General features: G+C 42.2%; 1 protein-coding gene and 1 non-coding gene across 4 annotated transcripts in view; one reads left to right on the top strand and one right to left on the bottom strand.

Moving 5' to 3' along the window:
- Positions 1 to 16,963, top strand: part of NGEF (neuronal guanine nucleotide exchange factor) — a 101,381-nt gene that overhangs the window by 36,300 nt on the left and 48,118 nt on the right. The window lies entirely within an intron of this gene.
- LOC123614891 (U6 spliceosomal RNA) lies at positions 6,383 to 6,489 on the bottom strand. The gene has a single exon (XR_006722373.1). It is a non-coding gene; the product is annotated as a U6 spliceosomal RNA (small nuclear RNA).

The raw sequence follows: 16,963 nt of genomic DNA, 5'->3' as shown, positions 1-16,963 counted from the left end.
CACTTCAACAGATGAGTTTGTTGGGAGAAGGGTGTAATTCAGTCCATAGCAATGAACTTTTATGTACATATACACTCAACCATCAACCAGACCAAGATCTAGAACATTAGCCATGAGGCTAAGACCCTTTCCTTGTCAATACCCAACCCTCTCAGACGGAACCAACTTTCGACTTCTGTCACAATTAGATTAATTTTCCTGGCTCTGGAACATCATAAAATGGGGTCACGTAATGTGTTGTCTATGGTGTCTCATACTTTGTTCAACATAATATTTGAAATTCATCAACATACGTGTATCAGATTGTTCTTTATTGCTGAGAAGCATTACCACAATTTATTATCCATCCTTCAGTTGATGAAATTTTGTACTGTTTCCAGTTTTTGACTATTATAACGTTGCTATTAATGTTATTAGACAAGTCTTTTTGTGGATGTATGCACTCACTTCTCCAGGGTGTATAACCAGGAGTGGAAGCATTGGGTCTTAAATAAACCCCTATTTTAACATTATTCAAAACAGCCAAATACATATTTCTCAAAATGATTGACTATTTTACACTCCTATCAGCAAGATATCAAAGTTCCAGTTACTCTAGATCACCGGTGCTTGGAATTGTCAGTCTTTGTAATGGCATCCATTCTGATACTTTGAGGTCCTCATGGTGGTTTTAATTTGTATCTCCCTGATGACTCATGATGTTGCGCATATTTTCATGTTTATTGGCCATTCATATATTATCTTCTATGAAGTTCTTGCTCAAGTCTTTTGCCCATTTTTAAATTATTAATTTATAGGATTCTTTATATAGCCTGACTCCAAGCCCTTGGTCAGATAAATGTATTGCAAATATGTTCTACTAGTCTGTGGCTTGTCTTTTAGTTTTCCTGCCTTTTAATGAGGAGAAACTTTGATGAAGACTGTCTTATCAATTTTTTATTTGTCCTTTTCCATTCTAGGAAAGACTTGACAACATCAAAGTCAAATATATTCTCCTATGTTTTTCTTATGTTTTATGCTTTTAGCTTTCACTTTTAGGTCTATAGTCCGTATGGATATCCAGTTGCTCTGGCATCATTTATTAAAAAGACCTTCTGTTCCCCTAATGAATTGCATTGGTGTTTTGTTTGGTTTTGATTTTGTTTCTCCAAAAATCCACTGATGGCAGACACATTGGTCTTCTCTGGGCTTTTATTCTGTTTCATTGATCTAATTGTCTTTCCTTATGCCAATATTACTCTGTCTTAAATACTGTAGCTTTATGCTAAGTCTTAAAATCTGGTAGAGTAAACCCTCCTACTTAGTTTTTTTTTTAAGATTGTCTTGGCTATTTTAAGTACTTTGCATTTCCATACAAATTTTAGAAATTAGTTTGTCAATGTATATTCCCAAAAAAAGTGTGCTTGGTTACTTTTGGTATGCTTGGTTATAACTTGGTTAAGATCGCATTGTCTCTATGGATAAATCTGGAGATCATTAACACCCGAAAACTGAACCGTTTCAGATGCTAATCTGTGAATATGCCCTAATTTTCCACTTATTTAGATATTCCTTAAATTAATCCAGCAATGATTTTATAGTTTTTAGTACAGAAGTATAAAATTTAAACATTTTAATTATATTTGTTCCTATGCATTGAATGGTTTTGATCCTATTTTAAACGACAGTGTTTTGTAGTCTTGTTTTTCAATTATTTATTGGTAGTATGCATAAATACAGTTAATCTTCACATGTTCACCCAGTATCCTGTGACCTTGATAAGTTCACTTGTCAGTTCTGTTTGTATATTCCTGTGGGTTCTCCGTGCACATAACCCTGCCAACTGTGAATAAAGATAGTTTTAGCTCTTTCTTTCCAACCATCACACCTTCTAATTGTTTTTTTCCTGACTTATTGCACTGGTGAGGACTTCCACGATAATACTGAAAGAAGTGGTTAGAGTAGGAATCCTTGTCTCATTCCCTGGTCACAGCTGCTTTGATTGCAAAGATCAGAGTCTACCCAAACTTGTTCAAGTTAAAAGGGCATATTGTAAGGATGCTGGAATCCCAGAGAATCCAAGTATAAGAAATGAAACCCAACCCTACAGGAATGGAAAAGCCATGAATAGTCACTTTCTCCTTTTCTCGGGGGCCATGAGGCCCACTCCTTTCTGCTCTCTGTGGACTGCTCTCTTCTCCTGCTCTCTCAGACCACCTTCTTCTGCCTGTCATCTTGCACAGGACCCAAAATGGCAGCCATTGCCAGTATGACCCTTCAGCTTGGCTCCCCACAGCCAATGGGGACTTTCGTGTCTCTTAGAATTTATAAGGAAAAGAATCAGGTTGGCCATCTTTGGGTCAGGTGTTTAGCTCTGGGCCAAACAGCTAAAAGAACTGGAGGCAGGCTTAATGAGGCCAGTCCTAATTTCAGAGGGAACTGTGTGGGGGAGAATCTTTGAGAAGCATGTGAAGGAGAGCCAGGCACCAAAACATATCTCATATAGTTAGAGTCTGGGCCTCCCACACAAGAGAATGCCAGAGGGGACTTGGCTGAGGTTAGAGGCAGCAGACGTTAAAACAGCAGGGGCTGGAGGCTAGATTAGAGGAATAAAGACTTCTGAGCCTCAGATGGCTCAGGAACCAGCCCTCCCTCTGCTAGACGTTTGGGTGGTTGATATGAAGCTTGCGGTGTTGTCCTTAGTGGCTAGTCCCTGTCCCCACATGTTCTAGAATTGTCTGCAGCTCACCTAAGGATGTCCTGCAAGTCCTCTTCCATATACCAGCAAGCAGGGGCTCACGTTGCTGCTGGGCAGTGCAGCAGGAGGGGACACAATTACTACAGACAGATGTACTAGAAGAGGCACAGGAAGGGAACTAATGTCTGCTGAGTGCCTTTAAATTCTCTCATGTTGTTCCCATTTCACAGGTTGGAAAAATAAGACTCAACAAAAGTTAGTAACTAGCCTGAGTTTGCCCAGCTAGGAAGACAGCCAGACCATGAACCCAGAGGCTTCGACTCCACTCTATGATCTCCCACTCCCCAGGCTGCCCCAGATGGAGGTATTCCCAGGGTAAACTTGGCTGTGAGGAGGCTGTTCCTGTTAACTTGCCCACAGGGGGTAAAGCCCAGATGCACCCCCGGTCCATCACCAGATTGGTCCCTTGAGTGTCCTCTCAAATCAGGCACTGTAAGTCAGGTCTTTACATGTAATGTCACAAATCAGGGGTCTAGTCCCAGAGATCATTGCTTACCATAAAAGTACCGAATTGATAAATATATATATACACACATAAACGCTCCCACACACCCACAAGAAAATAGAACTCAAACATGCTTTTATGAATTGACATTTCTGTATAAAATTAAACTGCATTATAAAACTTCACATGGGGCAATTTTTCTATATGAACTGAGTCAGGCTGATGCCTCTTAAAATATTTGTCCACTGACCTTCTGACTGAAAATACCTTTGTCTTCTCCTGGCAGTGCCCTGAGGGAATGGCAGGAGCTCCTCGCTGTTCCATGGATGGTCCACCTGCATTAAACATTAGAGTCACCCCAGTCCTGACACTCAAGGGGTGGCCAGGAGCCGTCTCACTAAGTGCTAACAGCTCTGCTCTAGTTGGTCCAGCCAGACCTTTCAAGTCATCAAATAGTGTGACTATTATCCCTGGATCCATCTCCAAAATGATCTTTGCCATGAAACCCCTCACTGGCCATCAAAGACCCATGCATGGCACTGTGAGCCTTTGAATGCTGATACGGGGCAAGGACAAGTTTCCATATGGGAAACGGTACATGTTTCCATGGAAATATGCAAGTTCCATGAATTGTAACCCCGCGGGCAGCTCGTCAGATGTTCATAAATGCTGGGTTGGGTTGACAACCCAACTAGGAGAGCCTCACAGTCTTTACAATCTGTAAACACAAGAAACTGCAGGGTGAGGGCTGCCTCTTTTATTCAAGGAAGTTGTTTTCAGGTTTTGCCATTAGTCATTTGGGGCAATATAGGAGCTGAAGCAATTAGAGGCTGACTCTAATCAGCCTCTAGATCTACCAATTTATACGAAACACACGAGAGAGAATGAGTAAAACAACAGTGCGGCGGCAGTCAGCAAAATCCAAACAGGACGGATGACCCAATTTCTCCACCAAGTGCAAGGGGGGAAAAAGAATGTGAGACAGCGATTCAAAGGGACTCAGGCAACAACAACCAGCTGCAATGTATAGACCTTCCTTACACAAATCCTGTTTCAAACAAACACTGTTTCCCTTCTCTGGGAGGGAAAGTTTCAAAAACAATCAGGGAAATTTGAACATGAATGAGATATTTGATGATATGAAGAAACTGTTAATTTTTTAAGGCATGTCAAAGGTATTACGGTTATTTTTAAAGTCTTTTTTCTTTTAGAGATACATTCTGAAATATTTTGGATGAAATGATACGATGTCTGGGATTTGCTTCAAAATTATCCAGGCCCAGGAAGGCGTGGGTAGGAGCAGAGATGGAAGATGATAACTGTTGAGGCTGGTGATCTGTGTTGGGGAAGTTCATTACACTTTTCTGTCTACTTTAGTATACGTTTGAGATTTTCCATAATAAAAAGCTTATTTTTGCAAGCTTTTTTTTTTAAGCTCAAAAGACAGGAATGGAAATAAAGAGACCCTCCAGTCCCCACCCCGACCCCCCTGCCTGCATCTCCTTTTCCTGGAGGCTGGGCAGAATCATCAGCTCCCATCACTGATGATGGTGGCCTAAGGGGTGTCAACTATAGTTCCTTGAAGGCAAGACCATGCCAAGTTTTGTTCCCCCTGAGCACTTAGCACACATCTGACCCACCAGCAGCATTTAATATGTGCAGAGGCAGAGAGGTTCCCTGGGCAGAGGCTGCAGCCTGGGAGACTGAAGACCCCTGGAAGGCACACCTCTGCTGACTGGTCCAGTAGTGGCCCAGGACTGTGCGGACCAAGGCTCTCACAAAGCCAGGTCACAACGTCCCCAGGACAGGTCACTCCTCCCCACAGCCCAGGCAGGAATGTAGTGGCTCTAATGCTGAGGGGTTTGCCTGCCCAGCTGCCTTTTGGAGATAACCCACTTTTCCACCGCCCCCAGTAAGACAGAAGAGCCAGCCAGGAGCCTCAGCAATAGAAATGCAAATAGAGTATCATAAATTAACTTCCTCTCGGGCATCCCTCTACCTGGGCATCGGCTGAAGCCTGGTGGTGCCCACCCAGTCTGTGCAACAAAGGACACTAGAGCAGTTAAGGGATCTCAGGCCACTTGCACATGGTAACTGAAGAGGTTCAGCTTTTCTCTCTCTGAAATTGTTTCTATTCTTAACACTGTCTCTGAACAAATAGAACCGTGACTTCTGTTTCACAGTTTATGTAGCTAATTTCATATACTTTTGACAGCTCTATCTTATTTTCAGCAGCTCTAAACTTTTCTTCCCTTTAGGAAATTGAAGGAGCGTATACCCCATGTCCCCACCAGGACTTGACATGGGTTGCAGGGCAAGAGGCTTTTTCAGGGTGACCTTGAGATGGGCATGGCCCCAGCTCTCCCTTCTCCTGCCTGGCTCAGAGGGGACCAGACGGAGGCTTGGGAACTTGCAAAGAACTCAGGCGTTAAGGGGTTAAATGGACAGCCTCTTGGACTTGCTAACTCCTTTAACCTTTGAAATAATAACATCAACATGAAAGTAATAATAACAAGCACTATTACTATTTTCTTGGTTCTACCCTTTATGCGTAACGTTAATTATCCTGTGATGCATGGATTTTACCGACACAATTGTATCTTTGGTGTTTTAAACCTTTGATATCTTCTCACTTGTTAAATTGTCCTTCCAGGTTTATTTTGCCTTAATTTGGTTGTTCTAGTTTATTTTACCAATCATTCTTTTAATTTGTAGTCTTCCTTACTTTACCCTTTTACCTTCCTCCTTCTCCATTTTAACCACCTTTTCAATGTTTTCCTTTTTACCTTTATGATTATTGCCATGATTAAACTACACTTCTTTTGAATTTGCTTTAACATCAAATCCTTCCCTTTCCCTGCCTCCACTTTTATTCTGTTTTTATCTTACTGTTTAAACCTCTAAGCTTCTGGGGGTATGTAAATTAACTTTTTTTTTTTTTTGCTTTCATCTTTTTTTGAAGTATAGTTGATTTACAATGTTGTTAGTTTCCGATGTACAGCAAAGTGATTCAGTTATATATATATATGTATATGTATTCTTTTTCAGAATCTTTTCCATTATAGGTTATTACAAGATACTGAATACAGTTCCCTCTGCTCTACAGTAAGACCTTGTTGCTTATCTATTTCATATACCGTAGTTTGTATTCCAAACTCCTAATTCATCCCTCCCCTGCCCCCTTTCCCCTTTGGTAACCAAAAAATATGAAATGCTTCACGAATCCGCGTGTCATCTCTGCCCAGGGGCCATGCAAATCTTCCCTGTATCGTTCCAATTTTAGTATATGTGCTGTTGAAGCTAGCACTGTTTATTTCTTTTTAAGCTATAATCCTTTATATGTCCTTTTGTTTGCTTGATTGTTTATATATAATCATAACTTTTCAGTAACCTAATTTTGTTCTTAAATTACTATTTCCTTGCTTCTATCTCTTACGTATAATGTTAATTGTTCTGTTTTCTTTGTTAGTCATAACCCCATATCTTTTTGGTTATATTTTTTCTAATTCTTTTGAATTCTTAATTTAAAAAAATGTACCTGATGGGCTGGCTCTGGGGAGGATGTGGGAGTGGGGGCAGTGGACCCAGGAAGCCTATTTTTCTTGCCTTCAAGACCTCCCCTTAGGGGCACAGGGGATCCTCATACAGGCAAGAGACAGAGAGGTTCAGAGCAGGGCTGTCCTCATACAGTCCGTGGTTTTGGGTACAGAAATTCTTACTCCTCCCAAGCCTCAGTCACCTTGTACTATAAAGGAGAGGAGCTGAGTATGAAACCAGAAGACACACGAACAGGGCTCAGCACAAACACAATAAACTGCGTCTGTCCCCAGGGTAGCTCACAGAATACATACAGTGTGGTTTCATTTTTTTTTGTCAAATTCAAACCCCTAGCAAACTAAGCAAGGTGGGCTGCCCAAGGTGCAAAGCCTGAACCTAATCATAGAAAACCTCAGAAAAAACAAATCAAGAAACAGTCTACAAAGTAACTGGCCAGTAATCATTGTGTCAAGTTACAAATCCCAAGCAAAGATGAGGAGCTGCACTAGACTGAAAGAAACCAAAGCAGCTAGACACCTAGACACAAGGGGTGACCCCGGATTGGATCCTTTTGCTGTGAAGGACGTTATTGGGACAACAGGCGAAATCTGAATGGAGTCTGAGTACCCGCTGGCAATAGTGTATCAGAGTCAACTTTCTGATTTTGGTGCTTGTATTTTGGTCACCGAGGAGCTAGTGCTTGGTCACAGAAAAGAAACACTAAAAAGTATTTGGAGATGAAGGGACATCAGGTCAGCAACTAATCTTTCAAGTTCAGTAAAAGTTAAAAAAGAAAAGTTCTTTGTACTCTACTTACCATGTGCGATTCTTTCAAAACGTTAAAAAAAAAAGTATTTTGACAGGGAAAAAAGGCTGCAGTTTCTTGATCTAGACTTCCAAGTTTGACTCCTGCTCCATTATTTACTAGGCATGATCTTAGGCAAGTTACTCAGGCTTGCTTTGCCTCAGTTTATGCATCTTTAAATTGGGATAACAGCAATGCTTAACTCACTGGAAGCACTATGAAGAAAACAGTAAGTTAGTTTCTATAAAGTGCTGAGAACAATGATCACTATCTGACACGCATTACCGGTTATTACGTCTCTATGATTTAAAAGCGCTCTCACTTCAAGGCCTTTGCACCTGCTGCTCCCCCACCCACTACTGCTGCCTGGTAGTTTCTATTCATCCTTCAGGTCTCACTTAGCTTCTTCCAGGAAGCCTTCTCTGACCCCCCATCCCTCCTTCACACTTCCTGCCTTAGACTGCATTAGAAACTCCGTTCTTAAGCTCCCATAGCACCATGTAATATCCCATTATATATACTAATTTATAATTTCCTGACAACTTATCTTTTCTATTAGATAATACCTAGCTCAGGGTATCTTTGTTCACAATCATATCCCCAGGCCTAAGACAGTTGATGAATGAATGAATAAATGAATGACCTGGATGCATGTCTCCCCATCATAGATTTGAAAATGAAGTAGTTTAATTTAAGGATGTGATTCCAGGGCCTAACTCTAGAGGGCACCCTGGAGTTGGGCAGTGCCCAGCCTGAGCTGTTGTACATGGCAGACCTGATGACAAATCAACAGTTGCCTTTATAGACAGTCTGTTGTGCTATCTGTATATCAACAGGAGGAATGAAATTATTTTTGTGGTTAGCTGCTCTAAAACAAAAATCATTACTCTTAGCAGATGCCTTACCCCTGCAAACCAGAGGAATCCATTTATTTATGTGTTTATTCATCTAATGAATATTTATTGAGCACCTCCACTGTTCTAAGTGCTGATTTCTATCAGAAAAGTCTTTATTTGGTGACTCAGGGGGACATTTAGCAATCACTTCCCTGGAAACTTCCCCAAAAGCCCCAGTGCCCTAAAGCCCATGGTCCAGGAGCCCATGTCTGGGCTTTAGTGGTGGGGCTCTGATGCACTCCTGCTTTGAAAGGTTTCCAGGCCCAATCACCTCAGTCCTGCTCCGTGGAAAGAACTCTGGCTTTGACTGGCTCCATGTCTTGGAGCAAACACAGAAGGGCTCTTCTAGGGAAGATTCTGGCTCTGGGGACATCACTGCTAGGCAGGGCTGCTGAGAATTTTGTCCCACTTAATTTTCATAAAAGGATGTATATCAGCTATTCCCTGGCCTGATTTACTATTTCTCATTCATTCGCTTTGAGCATGTTGGTTGTGTAGGAGTAGCAGTCTCAGATTTTAAACATCAATATCAAGATATTGGTAGATACACTAATTCCTTTTCAAAGGTAGGCAGATCAAGGCAATTGATTATGTTGCCAAGACTTTCCAGCAAAACGATGGCTAAGTAAGAAAAGACAAACCCCCCAAATGTTGTTTGGCAAATAACACGATTTTCTTGTAGAAACTGACATGTGAAGTTTTCTAATCTATGATTGGAAAAACAGTAATCACTGTGAGAGTAATTAATACAAAGGTATTAGATGCAATGATAGATCATCTGCCAGAAATCCTGAAACTTGAGTCAACTGGTGGCGAAAGCAGTGGGCAGGAATAAAGTGAAGGCCAAGGAGCAAAAAGCTTCTGAAGTTTATGAGTATTACCCTCCTTTACAGTTATGATAAATCAATAAAAGAACGTATGCGAGACATTTAAAATGACGCTTGCCACAAAGTAGGTACTTGATAAATGTCTGTTATCTTGAATCATATTAATTCTTCTGTTACATGATTCTTACGTATCGTCCTTGGATTTATAGTCATATTTCCAGTTTCCATTAACATTACTCTGGCTTTATTTTTAAAGAGTGATTTATTTATGTAGGTTTTTTTTGGGGGGGGTGTAATTAGGTTTATTTATTTCCTTATTTTTAGAAGAGGTACTGAGGATTGAACCCAGGACCTCACGCATGCTAAGCATGTGCTCTACCACTTGAGCTATACCCTCCACCCTGGCTTTATTTTTAAAGACCTGCCTTATTCACCACGCAGAGCACACACATTCCAGGTACTTGCTGGAGGCAAGGCGTGAGCCCTGGCCTGTCTCCAACAGAGCCCTCCTGGAGGTGGCTGGGGGTTTTGCAGCCCATTTATCCTTCGGTAACCTGGGTTTGGTCTCTGCTCGGCACCAGGCCCGTGTGCTCGGCACCAGGCCCGTGTGCTCAGCACCAGGCCCTCACAGGCCTCTGTGCTTGGACATATCTTTTGGTGCTTTCCATCCATCTTTCAACTGTAGCAGCAAAGCCTCCACTAAGCCTCACTTCAACATCCTCCCTCTGGCTTACGTTAAGAGAGAAGCCAGACGGAGAAGAACAAATACTGTATATTTTCACTTAGATGTGAGATCTAAACAATAAACAAATGAATATAACAAAATTAGACTCACAGATACAGAGGGCAAACTAGTGGTTGCCAGTTGAGGGAGGGGATTAGAGATACAAACTACTAGGGATAAAATAAATGAGACAAGGATGTTATGTACAGCACAGAGAAGATAGCCGACGTTTTACAGTAACTTTAAATGGAGTATAATCTGTACAAATATCAAATCACTGTGTTGTACACCTGAAACTAATACTATACATCAACTCTACTTCAACTTTTAAAAAGATACCATAAAAACCTGCCTCTCAATTTTCTGTCACACTGACTACAGCAATACCACTGAGCAAGTCACTATACAAGAACCCATGGGAGAAATGATGTCTCTTGCCCATAAACAATGCACTGGAATTTCCATCACACAGAGGAAACAGGGTAGGAGGTGCAGGCCAGAGAGAAAGAAAAGAGCGAGTGATGTGGCCCTGGGCACCCTGGTGGCACCAGGAGCAGGCACTCCTGGAAGGGAGTGCCAGACCTCCCCACTCGTTTCTCTCTGACGAGGGTAATTGGCACTGCCTGCCTCCTAAATCCTGACACTGCCAGTCATACAATTATAAAACCTCCAAATTAAGATCTTGACTCTCCTCTGCAGAATAATCGCACACTCTATTTTGGCCAAGTTTAATTACTATGCCAGAAGTCAGGGTTTCCCAGGTTGCAAAGCCACGTGCCAGCCAAGACAAGGCCATCACGCCCGGCCTGGGGAGACAGCAGAGAACCTATGTGTGAACCAGAGAAACGAGATGCTGGATTTGGGTTCAAGGCCGAACATCAAATCAGAGGCAGTTCATTTTATAGAAAGTCTGCTGCATCTAAAGGGGGACACAGGAAGTGCCTGGGAGAGTGCATTAAGGAAACCCCATGCTGCCAGAGGGTAACCCCATGCTGCCAGAGGGTAACCCCAGCACACCAGAGAGGGCTAAAGGGACAGCAGCTTCAGCAGAAAAGATCCAGTGTCCCTGTCTACTTTAGAGTCTTGGCTTTGGTGAGTGCCAAACACAAAATGAGACAGCCACACTGGTCGTCCTCAGAATTTTCTGGCAAAAAAGCTGAAGGAATGTGGGGTAGCCCACCTAGAAGACCCCGCCTCCATGGCCCCCAGTGACCCTGCTTTCCAGTATTCATGCCGTCCCATTGGGTGTGGGCTGGACTTGGTGACCACTTCTAACTGATAGGTGGGCATAATGGTGTATGAATTGGAGTCAAGATCATAAAAGGCAGTGGGCATTTGTCTCTCCCTCTTGTGGGTCACCTGCTCTAAGGAAGTCAGATTCTATGTCATGAGGACACTTGGCAGCCCATGGAAAGGCTGGGATGGGGAGAAACTGAGGCTTCCTGTCAACAGCCAGTGATCAAGCTTGGAAGTGGGGTCTCTAGGCCTGGCAGCAACTGGACTGCAGCCCCATGAAAGAACCATGTGCTTCCAGGCCCAAGGAAGCTATGTGAGAGAATAAACATTGCTGTAAGCTGCAAAGTCTTGGGGCTATTTGTTACATGGCAATAGATAACTAACACATTGGAACATTCAATAAACTAGGCTAGAAGGTAAATTCTATTCATATATACCACATGCTGGGCAGAATGCTTGGCATCAGGTCACTCTGACCTCATCTGCCTTTCTCCTGTTCCCCTGCCTGGGAGTTTGCCTGCTGTCACCCACTACACACACACACACACACACACACACACACACACACACACACAGAGCCCTCAGGCAATGACTGGTTTGCCAAAGTACAAAATTTCAGTTTCCTTGTCACCAAAGGGCAGTTTGTTCCAGAGCCCTGGTGCGAGCTGCTGAGACAGGGGCTCTGCCTGAAACCACTCTCCTAATTGGCATTTCTTCTCCCCATCCTGCTTCCCCCACCCCATCACCCTGCTCGATTCTCCCGGGAGCGCCTCCTTAATGAATCACCTGCACTCTACTCTATCTTTAGGGAATCAGACTTAGGACACCTCGTGTTAAAACCCAGCCTCCTTGAAGAGAGAAAAATAAAGATGCCACGTCTTACTGAAATTTCCCTTTAAAGTTATCAGATTTGTAAAGAAATTCTTTCTTTCCCATAATTAACTTTTAAACAAAGAAAATATATTTACAACTCTAAATATATAATTGACCCAGTAATTTTTCAAGAAGTTTTTACTAGGCCTCTATTATGTGGAAGTCAATAAAACAAATACTTCAGAGACTATAGAAGAAATAATGTGCCTGCAAAGATCAGTCTTTTTAGAAACCATCAGTATATTATTATCAGCGTTGTGTTGTTTGACGTTTTGGGGTTTGCATAGAAGAGTCACTTGAAGTCAAACAGGCAGCCACGTGGTGGGCACCACGGTGGTGCCAAGGCCTGGTCATCCATAGGGGCTCAGTAGAGAGAGGACGCTCAACAGTCACTAGTGGAATCGATTAATTACCAAACAGGTGCAGCTGATGTACATTTGTCAGCTTTCCTGCCTTTCTTTTTTTCTGAAGCATGCAGTGAAGTCAATCACGTGTTAGTGAGAATGAGGCTGAACCAGATGACAAGGCAAGTCTGGTTTTGATGGTGACAGTTTCAGAACAAAGTGTCTCAGACAAGGGTAGGGGGGCAGGAAGTGGTGAGGGGACCACCTGGAAGTGACCTGAGGTCACAGCAACCGTCAGGACTGAAGAACCTCCCCTGACCCTCTCCTCACCATGTGGTCCTGGAACAGCAGGTGTCCACGGACAGAGGTCTTGCCCATGGTTGTCTTTTCTGTAAAATCAGAATAGAACTCTCTAGCCTGACTGTAGACAGGGGCTGGACCAAAAGATCCTGTGAGGCCCTTCTCTGCCCTACCCCAGATCCTCATCTTCAGGCCTAACCCCCTGCCCCACACTAGGGTGGGAAAGCAGGGCCAGGAGTCCCAGGACAGGGAGGGCGGGGGCGGGGAGAAAGAGCGGCCACAGAGCTGACCCCACTGCCCATCATTCAGCATCATCCAACCTCACCGAATCTTCCACTCACACATCTGTTAGAAGTGTTATTTTCCTACAAAGTAGGCCATGTTTAAAAACTTACACAAAAAAAGCACGCCGAATTTACAGATCCATTAGAAAACCATATAAATCCTAGAATTAAAACAAGCAAAAAATAGAAAAACATTACTGAACCAGGTTCGTTTTGCCCGACGTGCAGCCAGCCAAAACGCTGAGATGCCAAGGTTCGCAGCAAAGAGAGGGTTTATAAAGAAGTAGGGAGGTCCGTGCTGTGGGGCGCGTGGGGCGCGTGGGGAAGGTGACTGGAAGGTGTGGTGACTGGCATTCTGCACAGATGTAACCAAGTCACAGGCCTCGGCACCTTCAAAAATGGAAGCACTTAGCATCATTGGAGGGTGGAGTTTTCCGCCCTCTGACATCAAAGGGTCGCTGAGTGGACACTTCCGCGTGCCCAGCTGGAGGTTCTGCGGTCCTATCCAGTCTTCACCAGCCCCGTTTGAACTAGACCCAGCTGACTCTCAGCTCAGCTCAAACTACAGGCAGCTGATTCCGAGTTCCTGGCCAACAAGTGGGGCAAACATCTTATTGTTTAGACTAAGTGCCATTTGGAGGACATGAAAGTCTGAAAATGACCTTGATGAGTGAAAAAGGCAGGTGAAATGCATTTGACTAATGATTACTCATGGTTTCAAAAAGATTATTCACAAAAGAAAAATTCAAAACAATCAGAAACACACACACACAAAAACAACTTCATGAGTAAAGAAAGAAATGCAAGAAAAATGCAAAACAGAAAAAGATAATCATTTTTCATGTATCAAATTGGCAACATGCTTAAAATTCTAATACTAAGTGCTGGAAAGAGTGCAGAGAGATGTACAGCACAGGGAACTACATTCAGTATCTTATAGTAACTTATGGTGAAAAAGAATATGAAAACGAATACATGTATGTTCATGTATGACTGAAGCATTATGCTGTACACCAGAAATTGACACAGCATTGTAAACCGATTATACCTCAATTATATATATATATATATATATATATATATATATATATATATATATATATATATATATATATATATATATATATATATATATATATATGTGTGTGTGTGTGTATACACACACACACAAGAAAAAAAGAGTGCACAAAGAGAGACACTGGTTGAGTGTAAACTGGTAAAAAAAAAAAAAAACAAACTTTAGTAATTTAATGAAATATGTGAAAAGAAGTACAAATGCCCTTAATCCTTGAGCAAGAATCTATACTGAAAAAATCACCAGAAATCAGGCAAAGGTGTTTATCACTGAGCTGTTTACACATCATTGCGTCAGATGGATGCTCGTAGGGCACTACTATGATCCAGGCTCTCTAGGTACCAGGGGGTCAGCAGAGGGCACAGGAGAGCAAAAGCTCTGCCTTCCTGGGGCTCACATTCCAGGGGGGCCTCCCCAGCTTGGCAGGGTGACTAGCGAAGTCCACTTCCTTCCCTCAGCCTTTATACCACCCGTAACTCAATATTCTAAACCTTACATCTGAGTGCATTTAAAATTAATACAGTTCTTTAAACCAAAGGTGCTATTTCTCTAAATACTTTTTTCCTTTCCCCCAAATTTTTATGAAGAAAAAAATTAAACATACAGAAAATTTGAAAGAAAAGTACAATGAACTCCCACATACCCTCAACCTGGACTCAAAAAATCATTAATACCCTGCATATTTGCACGTCTCTCTTTCTCCCTCCTCTGTCTCCACTAAACCAAATGAAAGTAAATTGCAGGTATCCTAACACTTCACCACTGAAAAGCCAGCATAAAGCTTCTAAGAATAAGGATGTTCCACACAATCACAATGCTTTTATCACCCCTAAGAACATTCACGATCATTCCATAATCTACCTAATATCCAGTCTATTTTCAAATCTCTCCCATTTGTCCCCAGATGTCTCTTACAGATGGAATTTGTGAACCCAGGTCTAATCAGGTTTCGAGCACTGCATTTGTCAGTTCGGTCTCTTTAGATTCCTATCATCTAAACAGTCTCCCCATTTTTTCTATGACTGATTTTGTGAAATTGTGCTTATCAATTGCAGAATGGCCCCCCTGAGGGTTTGTCTGCCTGCTTCCTCATGCAGTGTTTTAACCTGTTCCTTTACTCCCTTTATTTCCTTTAAACTGGAAGTTAGGGCCAGACACTGGGTTAGATTCAGGTTAAACATTTTTAGCAAGAATGCATCCAGGTGGCATGTGCTCCAAACTGTACCCCATCCAAAGGCACTAATGTCAGTGGGCCCGCTATTCCTGGTGCTAAATTTGACCATTTGGTTAATTCTGAAGCTGCCAGATTGCTCTGAAGTAAAGGTACATTTTCCCTTTTGCAACAAGTAAGTCATCTGTTAAGTGATCATTTAAGACCAAGTAAATATCCTCTTTCCTATTAACTTTTCACTCAGTGGCTTCTAACGTCTCTTAATGATCCTTCCTGAATCGACCATTGCATTGGGGACTGCAAAATGGGAATGTTCTGTTGTTCTTCCCACTTAAATTAGTTGATATTCTTCTATGAAGAAGACCCCTCCTGTTTTTTTTTATTTTGTTTTTGAGTTTCACTCTGGATTCACGGTGGTTGGTTGTTGTTGTTGTTGTTTTAATTCAATGTGTTCGTTGAATCCATTACTGTCTTATTCCCTTTGATGTTCAAACTGTCACAGATTTGGCCAGGAGGAGCCCCTTTCAGCTGGCTACTATGTTCCTTGACATATCCCTTTACCTCTTTTGAGTACTTCCTTATTTTCTGTCATAAGAAGATACTTTCTACGATTTCTATGTCCCAGACCTGGAGTCAGCCATTTCCCCAAGGAGCCCTAAACCCTTTTAGTGCAGAATGATATTTAGAAACCAAGATCTGCAGGCTTTGTGTGCTCATTACTACTAAGTAGGTCATTGCTTCTAGGACTTTCAAGTGGACAGCGCTAGGAAACGTGTGAGTGTGTGTGTGTGTGTGTGTGTGAGTTCACACAGATACTTTCAATTCAAGTCTGACACACAGCATTCCTCCTCTCTCTCCCTTTTCCATATTTTCATCTCCCTTTTCTAACAGCGAGGACCTTGGTTCTCAACATCAATGTCTTGTGGGGTAATGCTCTGCTCTACAGATACACAAAGAGTTTCACAATTGCTCCACCTGTACCATAACCAATAACAAATCTACCATATTAGTTTCCTAAGGCAGCTGTAAGAAAGTACCACAAACTGGGTGGCTTAAAAACAACAGAAATTATTCTCTCACAGTCTTGGGGACCAGAATCACGGCAGGGCCATGGTCCATCTGAAGGCCACTGGGGGGAATCTCCCAGTTTCAGGTGGTTGCTGGCAACCCTTGGCATTCCTCAGCTTGCAGATGCATCACTGCAGCCTTGCCAGCATCTTCACATGGTGTTCTCCCGTCTGTGCGTCTGTGTCTGTGTCCAAATTTCCCTCTTCTTACAAAGACACCAGTTATTGGATTCACAGGCTAATCAGTATGATATCGTCATATCTTGATTACATCTGCAAAGACCCTATTTCCAAATCAAGTCATAGTCACAGGTACCAGGCGTTAGGAGTTCAACATATATTTTCAGGGGACACAATTCAGCCCACAACACCTACTAAGTAAAGTTTAAAAGGTCTTTGCTTTTTTAAAGTCCTAGAATAGATCTCAGTAATGGCATAAAGACAGAACACTACATTCAAAAGTGACATGAATCTTTTTCTGTGTGGTTATGTTATCAGTTTGACAATTACTTAGGTTCATTTGTTTCAGGTGATTATCAGTTCTAGGATTTGTTTTTCCCACCCATACTTTAAGATTTTTAAAAATTATTTGAATATGTAAAATATCTACATGGTTTACAAGTCAAAACTGTATTAAAAAAG

Source organism: Camelus bactrianus, chromosome 5, assembly GCF_048773025.1.
Source record: "Camelus bactrianus isolate YW-2024 breed Bactrian camel chromosome 5, ASM4877302v1, whole genome shotgun sequence".
Lineage (NCBI taxonomy): Eukaryota > Metazoa > Chordata > Mammalia > Artiodactyla > Camelidae > Camelus > Camelus bactrianus.
Note: the sequence above shows the minus strand (reverse complement) of the source record. Positions and strands in the feature narration are given on the sequence as shown.